Source organism: Lepus europaeus, chromosome 13 (genome assembly GCF_033115175.1).
Source record: "Lepus europaeus isolate LE1 chromosome 13, mLepTim1.pri, whole genome shotgun sequence".
NCBI lineage: Eukaryota > Metazoa > Chordata > Mammalia > Lagomorpha > Leporidae > Lepus > Lepus europaeus.
Genome location: NC_084839.1, coordinates 26,866,253 through 26,878,580, shown reverse-complemented (window position 1 = coordinate 26,878,580; position 12,328 = coordinate 26,866,253).

Sequence of the window (12,328 nt, the reverse complement as noted above, 5' to 3'; positions counted from 1 at the left end):
CCTTATCAGAGAACATTAAGGTAATTATTATTGTTATTAGATGAGCAGATGAACCTTGGAAACACACTCTTAAATGCTTGCCCTTGGAGGAAAATGAAGAAGCTGTTTCTTATCACGCTGCCCGCAGCCCTGGGAGATCACTCGAGCCGGCCTGAGAGCCGCTGGCATCTTCAGAGGGCACTGCCGGGGGAGCAGACCCTAGAGGTGCCTGGTGGGAAGGGGTTCACAGCCCAGCCTTTGAAAGATGAGCCTCAAGCCAAGGATAATGAAAGGCAAACACGGACAACATTCAAGGATGAAAAAGTCGTGGACACTTCCTTGCGTTTCCCTCTGCTTTCTTCCACTGAAGCCTCCCGTCCCCAGCCACAGAGTGAGGTCGCTTGGGTTTGCTGGGGGCCCTGTGTCACCTCCTTCTCCATGGCAGAAAGGACTGAGCCCAGAGGCTCGGGTGCCTGCACAGCCATAGCCCTCCTCACACCGTCCCGCACCACACTCTGGTCCTTGGGATGTCGCTGGTTCGCCAAAGGCAGCCACTCTTATGCAGACAAGGGAATCCTCCATCCCAGAGTGGGAAGCACACATGACACAGTGGCAGACCCAGCTGGAGTACAGACTTCATAGGGAGACCACAGAAGATGACAGCAGGAGCAGAAGCCAGCAGTCAGCAATTACCGCTCACTCTGCATTTATTCATTATCTGAAAGACAAAGTGTTAGAGAGAGAGAGAGAGATCTTGCATCCACTGGTTCACTCCCCAAATGATGGCAATGGCCAGGGTTGGGCCAGGTTGAAGCCAGAGCCTGGAATGCCATCTGAGTCTCCCACCTGGGTGGAAGTGTCCCAACCACTTGGACCATCGTCCACTGCCTTCTCAGGCACATGAGCAGGAAGGTGGATCAGAAGTGGAGCTGTCAAGACTTGAACCAGTGCTCTGATGGGGGACATTGGCATTGCAGGCAGCGGCTTAACCTGCTGCACCACAAGACTGTCACCCAGTCTTCTAAACACTTCTCATGCTGCAACTCCTTCTATCTCATAACCTACTATAAGGTAGGTGCTATTATCCTCATTTTACATATGGGGAGACTGAGGCACAGCAAGACTACGTAAATAACCCAGAGTGAAACCCTGGCGGTACTGGGATCTGAACCCAGGCAGTATGAGTTGTGTTCCTAATATGATGGTGAGAGCTTTTCAACAGAGCTGACACAAAGTGGCCAACAGTCAGGAGTTGATAGAAAAACAGAGGTGGAAGCTCAGTTTTGTGCCTGGCAGGGGCACTAGAGCTGGGAACTGAAGATGTCCACTTCTAAAGGGAAGCCAAAGTGACCTGAAGGCCAAGAAGCCTGGTTCCTGTGCTGCATGAGGTGGTGGACCACCTGCTCTGAGGGACCCCCCCCCCCAAAGCTCCCTAAGGCACTGCTCCAAGCCTCAGGCAACATGACCTAGTCTCTGCTTTTGTGGTCTGAAACAGACTAACCAACTTGCTTCCTTGTTAATTGTGCAGACAATCATTGTGATTTAAAGGGTCACAGAGAAGGAAAAAGTAGATTAGGATACACAAACTAGGAGCCCCAGGGCCCAGATGAACAGCTGATCAAAAGACACAGGACTAGGGTGGGTGTTGGGGCAGTGGGTTGAGCTGCTGCCTGGGATCCTTGCATTCCAAATCAAAGCACCTGGTTTCCAGTCTTGAATACTCCACCTCAGATACAGCTTGCTGAAAGCGTGTATCCTGGAAGGCTACGCATGATGGGTCAAGTACTTGAGTCCTGGACATCCACGTGGATAACTGGGTGGAGTTCCAGACTCCTAGCTGCAGCCTGGCCTAGTCCCAGCTATTTCAAGCATTTAGGGAATGAAGTAGTGGATAGAAGATATCTCTCCCTCTCTGTCTTTCAAATAAAATAACAATGCATAAATAAATCTTTTTTAAAAGACAAAGACTTAGTATCTTGGGATCACGTAACTACAGTAATTGTCTGTGCATCAACCAATGAATTTCAGTTCCTTGGTGTTGCACAGTGTCAGTGGTTAGGTTTCACGTCCTCTCTTTATTTCATCATTATAGCAGCCCAGTAATCAGTCATGGTAGGAACAACTACACAAAGGAAATTGGCAGGTGCCATGAAGCAGAGTCCCTCCCCCCACTGCCCCTGCTACGCACAGCTTGTTGCTAAGCATTTGCCAGCACACCGCTGAGAGTGTCCCAATACTTTCTCAAGTTGGTGCTAAAGAACAGGTCATACCTTGTCTAAATATGATCAGAGTCAGTGAACTCGGAAGGCTTCCATAGCCTTGGCAACTCATGACAGGAGCCTAGGGTGGTTACTGGCGCCATAAACTAGAGTGTCAATTTGTTGGGTCAACAACAGGAGTCACTGTGCACTTGCTCCTCATGTGGGATCTCTGTCCTTAATGTGCTATACATTGTGATTTAATGCTATAACTAGTACTCAAACAGTATGTTTCACTTTGTGTTTCTGTGTGGGTGCAAACTGTTGAAATCTTTCCTTACTAAATTGATCTTCTATATGTAAAGAGAATTGAAAATGAATCTTGATGTGAATGGAAGGGGAGAGGGAACGGGAAAGGGGAGGGTTGCGGGTGGGAGGGAAGTTATGGGGCGGGGGGAGCCATTGTAATCCATAAGCTGTACTTTGGAAATTTATATTCATTAAATAAAAGTTAAAAAAAAAAAAAAAGAACAGGTCATAGCCCTTAAAAGCAAAGTTGACGTGTAGTAACTGAGATAGGAAAGTTCTGTGCTCCCAAACTATTCAAGCTCCCCTAGTGTGGAAGCAGAAATCCTAAGAATTCACATTTATTTTTGTGCTTGCCAAGTGTTAGTCTCTGCGGCATATGCTATAATTATACATTATCTGAGCCCTCATTATCACCTTTTTCTGTAGGTGAAGACGTTTGAGAAGTTGAGCAACTTGTTCAAGGTCACACAGCCAGCAAAGGGTGAAGCTGGGTTTCAAATCTAGGTTTGAACATTTTAATCACGGTGCCACCATCATAATTACTATTATTATTTCATAAGTAGGACAGACTTCTCAGCTCTGTGACACCCCGCCATCTCCCGTCTTGTAAACATGATGAGATTATAACTAAGATCAATCAAGACGACTCATTTCTAACATACTATGAATATTTCAGGGGCCATTGCCAATCTCAGTAAAATTCCATGACCCATTAGACCATTTTAGCAATTTATAATCACAGCCCATAGAGAATGTCAAAATTAATATTCTACTTTCTTATTTCAACCATCAGAGATAGCTTACATGATAATTGGTTCTTAACAGCTAAAATCTAATTTAATTTATTTATGAATACCTTGTATTTATATTTCATGCATACTGCTTTAATTATTAAGTTACTACATCTAAAGAAGAAGTGTAATTTTGTTATGGAGCGAACATTCTTTATGTCGACATCTCTAATGCTATTTTAAAAGTGTATGAAATAGAAAGATTGCAGGGGTTTCAAAGACAAAATTTATTGTGTTTTGCTGAAAAACATTTTGTCAGAACATAAATACTTCACATGCAAAACTATTTAGAGAGCGAAAGTCATTATCTTGATGATTAAGGAAAAGCGAGAACTCCTGCTAATTCCCCTTAGCCCAGAGTGTCCAGAATTAATCCTGTAATCTGGAGAGGCGGGCTGGTTGAGTAGGACAACTAAGCCAGTGGGGCATTATCAGACCCACAGTCTGGATCTGTGGCTCAGCGCCGACACTTGGCTTCCAATCCATCTTCAGGCTGAATAACCTGGGAAGAGCTGCTGAAACCACACTGATCATCAGTTTCTCATTTCATTTGTTTGTTTATTTTTACTGGGTAGGGGGAGGGAGGGAGAGAGAGAGAAAGAGAGAGAGGGAGAGAAGAGAGGAAGGGAGGGAGCTCTGGGCCAGGCCAAAGCCAGGAGCCAGGAGCTTCTTCTGGGTCTCCCACGTGTGTGCAGGAGCCCAAGCACTTGGACCATCTCCTGCTGCTTTCCCAGGTCTGTTAACAGGGAGCTGGACCGGAAGTGGTGTAGCCAGAACTAGAACCAGTGCCCATATGGGATGCTAGTGTTATGAGCAGCAGCTCAACTCATTGTGCCACAATGGCAGCCCCCAGTTTCCCATTTTACAAGTGGGATTAACGACATGTAACAAGCAAAAGCCTTATGGTAAGGATCTGGTGGGTATATAATTTGTGAGGTGCAGTGCAAAATGCAGGGTTCCTGACTCAGAAGCTACTAAGGATTTGAAGACCATGACAGTGTAGTACATGGTCCCCAGGCACCTGCAAAGGTAACGTATATTTCTGAAGACACAAATGAGTAAAGAAAACATAAAGGGGGTGTGGCATGGCAGGAAAAGCTACCACTTGTGATGCTGGCATCCCATATGGGCGCTGGTTTGTATCCTGGATGCTTTACATCCAATCCAGCTCCCTGATAATAAGCAGCAGAAGATGGCTCAAGTACTTGGGTCCCTGAACCCACATGGGAGATCTGGAAGAAGCTTCTGGCACTTGGTTTCAACCTGGTCCAGCCCTGACTGCTGTGACCATTTGGGGACTGAACCAGTTGATGAAAGATCTCTGTGTGTGTGTGTGTGTGTGTCTGTAACTCTGCCTTTCAAATAAATCAGTATTTTTTTTTTTTAATATTACACAGGGATTGGTGTTGTTGGACCTCTCAGTTGTAGAGATGCCCACTTGCTCGAGAGGACGCCCAAAAATCCAGACTCCAGACCAGTTGATGCAAAAAGCATGAGGTATTTATTGTACGTTTGCGCAAACGGGCCCCCACCTAAGGCGGTGAGGAGCCCTGAGCGGCAGTTTCACACAGGTTATATAGTCAACAAATTAGCATATGGGATTGGCCGGTTCGGAGGGACAATTAGCATACCGGAGAGTACTGAGGAGAGTGCTGAGGGAACCAGCTGAGGAGAATGCTGAGGCGAGTACTGAGACTCTCCGAAGGGGAGTGGCAGCTCTGCTCTGGGCATGCCTAGAGGTTCTCTAAAGGGGATAGACTTTTCCTTCCCAGAGAACGTGCCCGCTGGACCCTGGGGAACATCTAACCTCTTAAGAAGCCCCTGATATCTGCCCAGGCCTAGTTTCTTGTCCCTCTCCCCCATAAGGGTCCTTCAGTGTATGGTACAGCCATTAAGTTGCCACTTGGGACACATGACTACATCTCATGTCAGAGTGCCTGGTTCCAATCCAGCTCCCTGCTAACATCTCTGGGAAGTAGCAGAGGATGGCTCAAGTGCTTGGGCCCCACCACCACCTACATGAGTGACCCAGGCTGATCCAGGCTTCTGGCTTCAGCCTGGCCCAGCCCTGGCTTGTTGTGGGCATTTGGGAAGTGAACCAATGGATGAGTACCTCTTTCTCTCTGCCTTTCAAATAAAATGAAAGTAAACAAGGAATTTTGTTTAAAGATCACATTAACTGCTACACGGAAACCCGTGGCGCACCCAGAGGTACCCGAGGACTATCCGCCATGTGTGCTGCAACCTGTATCCTGCATGGGGCAAAATCCAAGAATCATTTGCTTTTTTATTTTTAAAGATAGGCTCAGGTCAAGCTTCACAGAATCGGTTCTTAGCTTTGTTGGACACAGAACTGGGGAGGAGTGCCCTCCCCCCCCGCCTTGGCTAGATGTCAATTTTAGGAAGAGGAATCGAGAGCGCAGCATTCGGCTTCCTAGCGAAGGTCTTGAAACCACCAGCCTAATTGCATTCGGCTTTGCACGACATTGAATTAAACTCCTAATTCTAATTTTACCAAATGAGGTTACTGGCAGAACAGGAAGTGAGGCTCGATAACTGAGTTCCACCGGCCAGAGAGAGTCAAGAGGGAACCGAAAATCAATTTCGTGGCTGCCAAGGAGCCGGTGGAACTCTTCTGAACCGTGGGGGGTGGCTTGTTTCTCTGCAAGGTCATTTCCCAGAGAGCCTGCGCCTGGGGAGGGGCCACCACGCCTTTCTCCGGAGACCCTGTTCCTCCAGGGCTGGAGCAGCCTCTGCTGACTCTGTCGTCACCTCCTGCAGGTGAGAACATTCTGGCCAGAGCAGGGCCAGGAGAGGTGAGAGTGCCCAGGAGGGGGTATTCGTCCCTGTGGCACAGGTGTTCCCCAGAGCTCCCTTCAGTGGGTTGGGCTGCAGCGTGCCACACCAGCATACCCTATCAGAGTGCCAGTGTGAGTGTGATTGTTCCACCTCTGCTATCGCATCTGGGAAAACAGTGGAGGATGGCCCAAGTGCTTAGACGGAGTTCCTGGATCCTGGCTTCATCCTGGCCCAGACCTGGCTGTTACAGCTATCTGGGAGTGAACCAGAGGATGGGAGATCTCTCTCTCTCTCTCTTTCTCTCTCTCTCTCTCTCTCTCCATCTCTCTCTGATGCTTTGCCTCTCACATAGACACAAAAATCTTTAGTAAGTCAATAACAATGTGCCAGTGTCCAGCTCCTCCTTTGACCCTCCCAGCCCCCCATGTTCTTTCCTGAGCAGGAAGGGACCACCCCAATGTCGCTGTGACTTTGGAGAGCCTTCCGTTTTACACACGGCTGTGCTTTTCCACCAGACCAATGACTGAGGATAGTGGAGGGCCCAGTTGGTGGGCTCAGGCCTCTGCACCTTGGAAGGGAGAGCCAAGACAAGGGCTGTCTGACGCAGTACTGTGCCTGTGTCACCCTGTGAAGGATGCCTGTGACTCCTTTACTGGGGAGTCCCCCACTCAGTGTCAGCTCCGAGGGCCTGCCCTGTAGTAGACACTCCGTAGTTATGTGTTCTGCAGTTCTGTTTGTTTTAGGCACTCCATTGTCTCATGCCATGCAGACCATGAGCCCCAGTTACAAAACCATTCCCTGAGCACCTGCTATGTGACAGGAGAATTCTGAAAACATATGGAAGTAATGCAGAAAGGTCTTCCTTCTGTTGGTTCACTCCCCAAATGGCCGCAATGGCTGGAACTATGCCAATCTGAAGCCAGGAGCCAGGAGCTTCTTCCTGGTCTCCCATGTGGGTACAGGGGCCCAAGGACTTGGGCCATCTTGTACTGCTTTCCCAGTACAAGCAGAGAGCTGGATTGGAAGAGGAGCAGCCGGGACCAGAACCGGTGACCATATGGGATGCTGATGCCACAGGCAGCGGATTAACCTACTGAGCCATGGCGCCAGCCCCAATAAGGCTCTATTTCATCACGAATATGTTAGTGCCCCTCTACAATACTGAAGTCTACAATTATTATAACCTATTTATAGATACAATTTCAAGAATTAAAAATAATGTGCAGCAATATAAAGAAGAAATACAAAGCAATAGATGACATAAGTCATACATGTGTATGACAATGTGCAAATGCTTCTGCCTATGGCATTAGAAGCAAAATCCAGCCTCCTCTGCATTGCCACAAGGTCCCTGGAGGGTGGACCCATTTCCTCTCCAGTTTCATGGGCAAAGGGTCATTCCTAGGGCTGGGAACTGGCCAGCTCCTGGGGCTTTCCAAGGTCCATTAACCTCAACCCTCTCACCTCTTCCTGTGACCTCCCACTTCCAGATCCGTGAGGTGAGGTCTCCAGGATCTGTCCAAACTTCTCCTCCCTCCCCCACAAAAAGCTGTTTTGCTGGGCTGGGAAAACAGAACATAAGGACCCAGAACACCTGGATACCCTTGATCTCGGGCTAGAGAAGATGAAGGCCAGGGCTCTCTGTCCTTTCTGGGGGACACAGTAGGAGAGCGGGGGGCATGCTTGGCGTCCTGCTCACTCAGCTGCCCCTGCACTCTCTCCAGCTGTGTCGCGGCTCCTGCGTGGCCCTCTTGAGGGCTGGCTGGCTGGTCCGGAGGGGTGGTCCCTGGCTTCACAGCACTTCGAAGGCTGGGCAGACCCAGGTGACAGGCCCTGGCTTCTTGACTAGCGGGTGGGAGGACACGGACGTCAGAGCCTGACGAGGGCCCCCACGTCTCAGTCCAGAGATGGAAGGTGTCAGCCGCCACCTGCAGCAGGGACACTGTCACATGCTGGCCACGGGGCAGCCACAAGCTCAGAGACAGGTCAGGGTGGGGGTGCGGGCGGGCTGCACAAGACAACAGAGGGAACAAGACCTGGCTGGGTGCTCTACCCTTTCTTAAGAATAAATGAGTCCCTGGAAGAGGTAGAGACCCTTTCCCTAAGGGAGCTGCACGGCCACAGTGCCTTACTCAGAGGCCTCACCCAGCTGTAGGACAGGGACTTGTCTGGCTTTTGGGGAGCTGGAGTCAAGTCTCCCCCAAACTTGCTATCAAGCCCATGAAGCAAGTCTCAGAGGCCACCTGTGAGCTTCCTGGCGACAGGAGCGAAGGGCTGCCTCTGAACTGGGTCTTGGGGCTGGTTGTGCACCCCTGGGGAGCAGGGCCTCAGGTAGGGAGCCTGTTTCCTGGCTGTGCCCACTAGGTCAGTAAGGAAAAGGCAAACGCAGCCAGACCTGAAAGTGGTCTGGTGGCTCCCTCTGGTGTTCATACGCCAGACTGCGTGGGTTTGCAGAAGGAAAGGTCAGTCTGTTTTTTAGCTTTCACCATGCAACAAGTGACTTGTAAAATACAAACCTATTGGGGCTGATGCTGTGTCCTGAAGTGCTGGCATCCCAAATAGGCATCAGTTCGAGTCCTGGCTTCCGATCCAGCTCTCTGCTGTGGCCTGTTCCCAGCAGAAGATGGCCCAGGTCCTTGGGTCCCTACACCCACATGAAAAGACCTGAAGAAGCTTCTGGCTCCTGGCTTCGGACTGGGGCAGATCTGAGTGTTGTGGCCAATTGAGCAGATCTGACCATTGTGGCCAACTGAGGAGTGAATCAGCAGATGGAAGACCTCTCTCTCTGCCTCTGCCTCTCTGTAACTCTGCCTTTCAAATAAATAAATGAATGTTAAAAAAAAAAAAAAAAGAAAAGAAAAGAAAAGAAATCCAGCCCCCAATGTAATGCCATTAGGTGGTGAGGTCTTTGGGGTGACTGGGTCATAAGGGTGGAGTGCTCAGGACTGGGCCTAGGAAACTCCCAACGGGCTGGGAGACCAAAGTTCCTCCCTTCCACAGGGCAAGGGCGCAGCAGAGGGCACTGGCTGTGAGCAAGTGGGCCCTCACCACACACCAAACCGGGGAGGCCCTGACTTACACCTCCCAGCCTCTGGAACTGTGAGAAGGAAATGCTGGTTGCTTATGTACAGGTTGACTATCCCAGATCCCAAATGCTTTGATTTGGGATTTTTCTCCCCCTTAATATTTGCAAAGACTTCTTGTGTTGAGCATCCCTAGTGTGAAAATCAGAAATCCGAGAGACTCCAAAATCTGAAACTAGACTGGAGTGGCCTGGCTTTAGAATTTTTCAAAGATGCCCAGGTGACTCTAAAATGTATGGACAGTTTTGGAACCCTGGCTCCACAGTGCCCCATAGATGGTAATTGCTCTCAAGGACTTTAAAGAGAAAACTTGGTTGAGACTAGCAATTTAGGAGAAATAGACCAGCAGAGAGCGAATTATACACCTGCGAGTGCAGGTGATGTGCATGAGGATAGAGTATTCTTGGGAAGGGACAGGAGGAGCACATGACCCCCACGGGGGCTGCGAAGGACAGTGGACAAAGAGCTGAGGCCTCCAGGATGAGCGGGAGTGACACAGCCAGAGGAAAAACTGAATGTAGGCCAGCAAGCTGGATGGGCGAGGACTGAGTGTGACCGAAGCTTTCCAGGGAGTCAATCTACGGAGGCAAATGGGCCCTTGTAGGAGCAAAGAGGGGGAAGCCAGGAGTCAGGGAGGTGACGAGGTCGACGTGGTGGCTGCGTGCAGAGGACGTGGGCAGGAACCAGTGGGGAGGCCTTGCCATCTCCACGGATGTCTCCCTCACAGCTCCACCCGCACACTCCTGCCCTGTTTCTCTGGCCCACAGCTCTGCGCCTGGCGGAGAGCACGCGCACCCATCCCAGGCCACAGGCGAGGTTGGGACGGCACAGCCGCAAAGCCAGCCGGGGCACCCTGGGTCCCACCAGATGGTGAGACAGCGGAGGAGGCAGCCACATTCCCAGGTCTTGGTTTTCTCCACAGTAAGACGGAGATCAAGCCAAGCCCATAGGGTTATTTTGAGGGTTAGAAAGCAGAAAGGGGGAAAAAAAAGCTATGTCAGTGGTTCTTCAAGTGTGGTCTGTGGGCCAGCAGCAACAGCACTGACTTGTTAGAAAGGCAAATTCGCAGGTCCCAGCAGACCCGCTGCATCAGACGCTGGAGGCGAAGCCAGCAGTCTATTTTAACAACCCTGCTCCCTTAATTCTTATGCATAGTTTGAGAAATTCTGATGGAAACAACTTCATCCTTGTGCTTGCTATTCTAGAAGCCTGGAAGCTAACTCCTGAAAAGTGAACAAACCCACAGGCACCTAGCTCTGGCCTCTGGTATCTCTCCCAAGTGTGGCCACTGCAGAGGCGGGGGTCAGGTGGTCACACACTGGACCTCTAAGTAGTGCTTCCCCCTCTGCACAAGAAGTGAGAATACTCGCAGGCACTTCAAACTTACTGACCACCTTAGGAAGTTCGTACTGTTCTTATCCCCCCTACAGATGTAGGAGCAGAGGCATGGACAGGTTAAGAAGCTTGCCCAAGAGCAGAGGTATCAAGTGTGAGAGCTGGGCTTTGGGCCCAGGCGCTCTGGCTTTTAACCAGTGTGCCTCCCAAGGAGGCTGTGGGGAGACGTCTGTGCGCGTGCAAGATGCTCCTGCGCTGTTGTGCCTGCTGCCATGTAGAAACACCTCTCCTGGGGTGGTCTTACAGGGAGAGCTTGGCCGCGTCCCATCACCTCTCCCAGCCATAGCTTCCAAGCTGTCATGTGGCTCTTAATGACAGGGATGCCTTCTACAAAGTGCATCCTTAGGTGACTCCGTGGTACCAACATCACAACGTGCACTTACACACACTAAGAAGGTCGTGTCCCAGGGGTCAGAATCTCCTAGCGCATGTTAGGTGCCGTACGATTGTATTTCAAATGAGAGGTTAGAGCAGATGAGGGGTGCAAACAGGAGCCCTGGAGGCCCTAAGTGTGGTTGACCAGATACTGTTTTCCTTGTAAATTGACAGTGATGAGCTTCAAGTGGTGTATGCTTTCCCCTGTTCACTCTGTAACCACCGCCTCTGGTTGCACCCCAGGTCCTTGCCTTGCATTGGAGTTTCAGACTGCTACTCCAACTGCCTAAGTCGGAGGCCCTGAGATGTTTGATTCACCCACTGACACGTTACCTGGGATGTTTCCCGTGCAAAGGCGGCTCTGCACTTGGACTCCTTGCCCTTCCCCACTATGCAAGTCCTCTACTTTGGCCTGGCTGTCAGAGGCAGTGTCCTACTGTCCTGTGTCCCAACAAGGCAGCTGGGTATTTGCTTCTGGAAGGGAGATAGATGAAGCTTGTTTTAGAACATAGTTAATCCAATTTCAGAATCCATTGCACATTGAAGAGGATTTATTTTCATTTGTTCTAGAAGGAGGATTTCTTCCCAGCTCTGAAATTAATCAATTAGGGCGTTTGGTGCAGTGGTTAAGAAATGAGTCATTTGCTGGAAGAGTGGAGACCCTTCAGTCTGCCCCGAGTTTATGCATCCCATAGTGATGCCTTCAGTTTCTTGCAGCAGGGAAGCATTCGGTAGTTTCACCAGGCTTTGCAAAAATCCTCCTTGCTGCTGGCAAGCTGCCTGGCACACTTAACAGGTACAGTGAGTAAAAACACAAGCAAATACTTTGTAGCAACTGGAGCTTAGGCTACTGGTTAAGAAACTCACTGAATCTCATTCAAGTGATGGGACTGTGTTTCATGTTTGGAATACCATACATGTCTTCACACATGTTCTCTTGGACCATTCTGCTTTAAAGTTGAAAAATGGAGGCCGCTGAGGTGGTACGGCGGGTAAGCCACTGCCTAAGACTCTGGCATCCCATACGGGTGACCAAGTCCGAGTCCCGGCTGCTCCACTTCCCATCCAGCTCTCTGATAACGTGGCTGGGGAAGCAACAGAAGATGGCCCAAGTGCCTGGGCCCCTGCACACATGTGGGAGACCGAGATGGAGTTCCAGGCTCCTGGCTTCATCCTGGCCTAGCCCTGGCCATGTAGCCATCTGGGAAGTGAACCAGCAGATGGAAAATCTCTCTCTGCCTTTCAGATAAGTAATCTTAAAAAAAAAAAAAAAAAAAAAGCTGAAGAAATCGGGTTTCAATTGGTTAAATGACTTCAAACTGTGACATTGAATTCTTGGCAAGCTCAGGTTGCCATTATCAAAATGAAAGCCATATTTAAAAAAAATAGCTTTTCACAA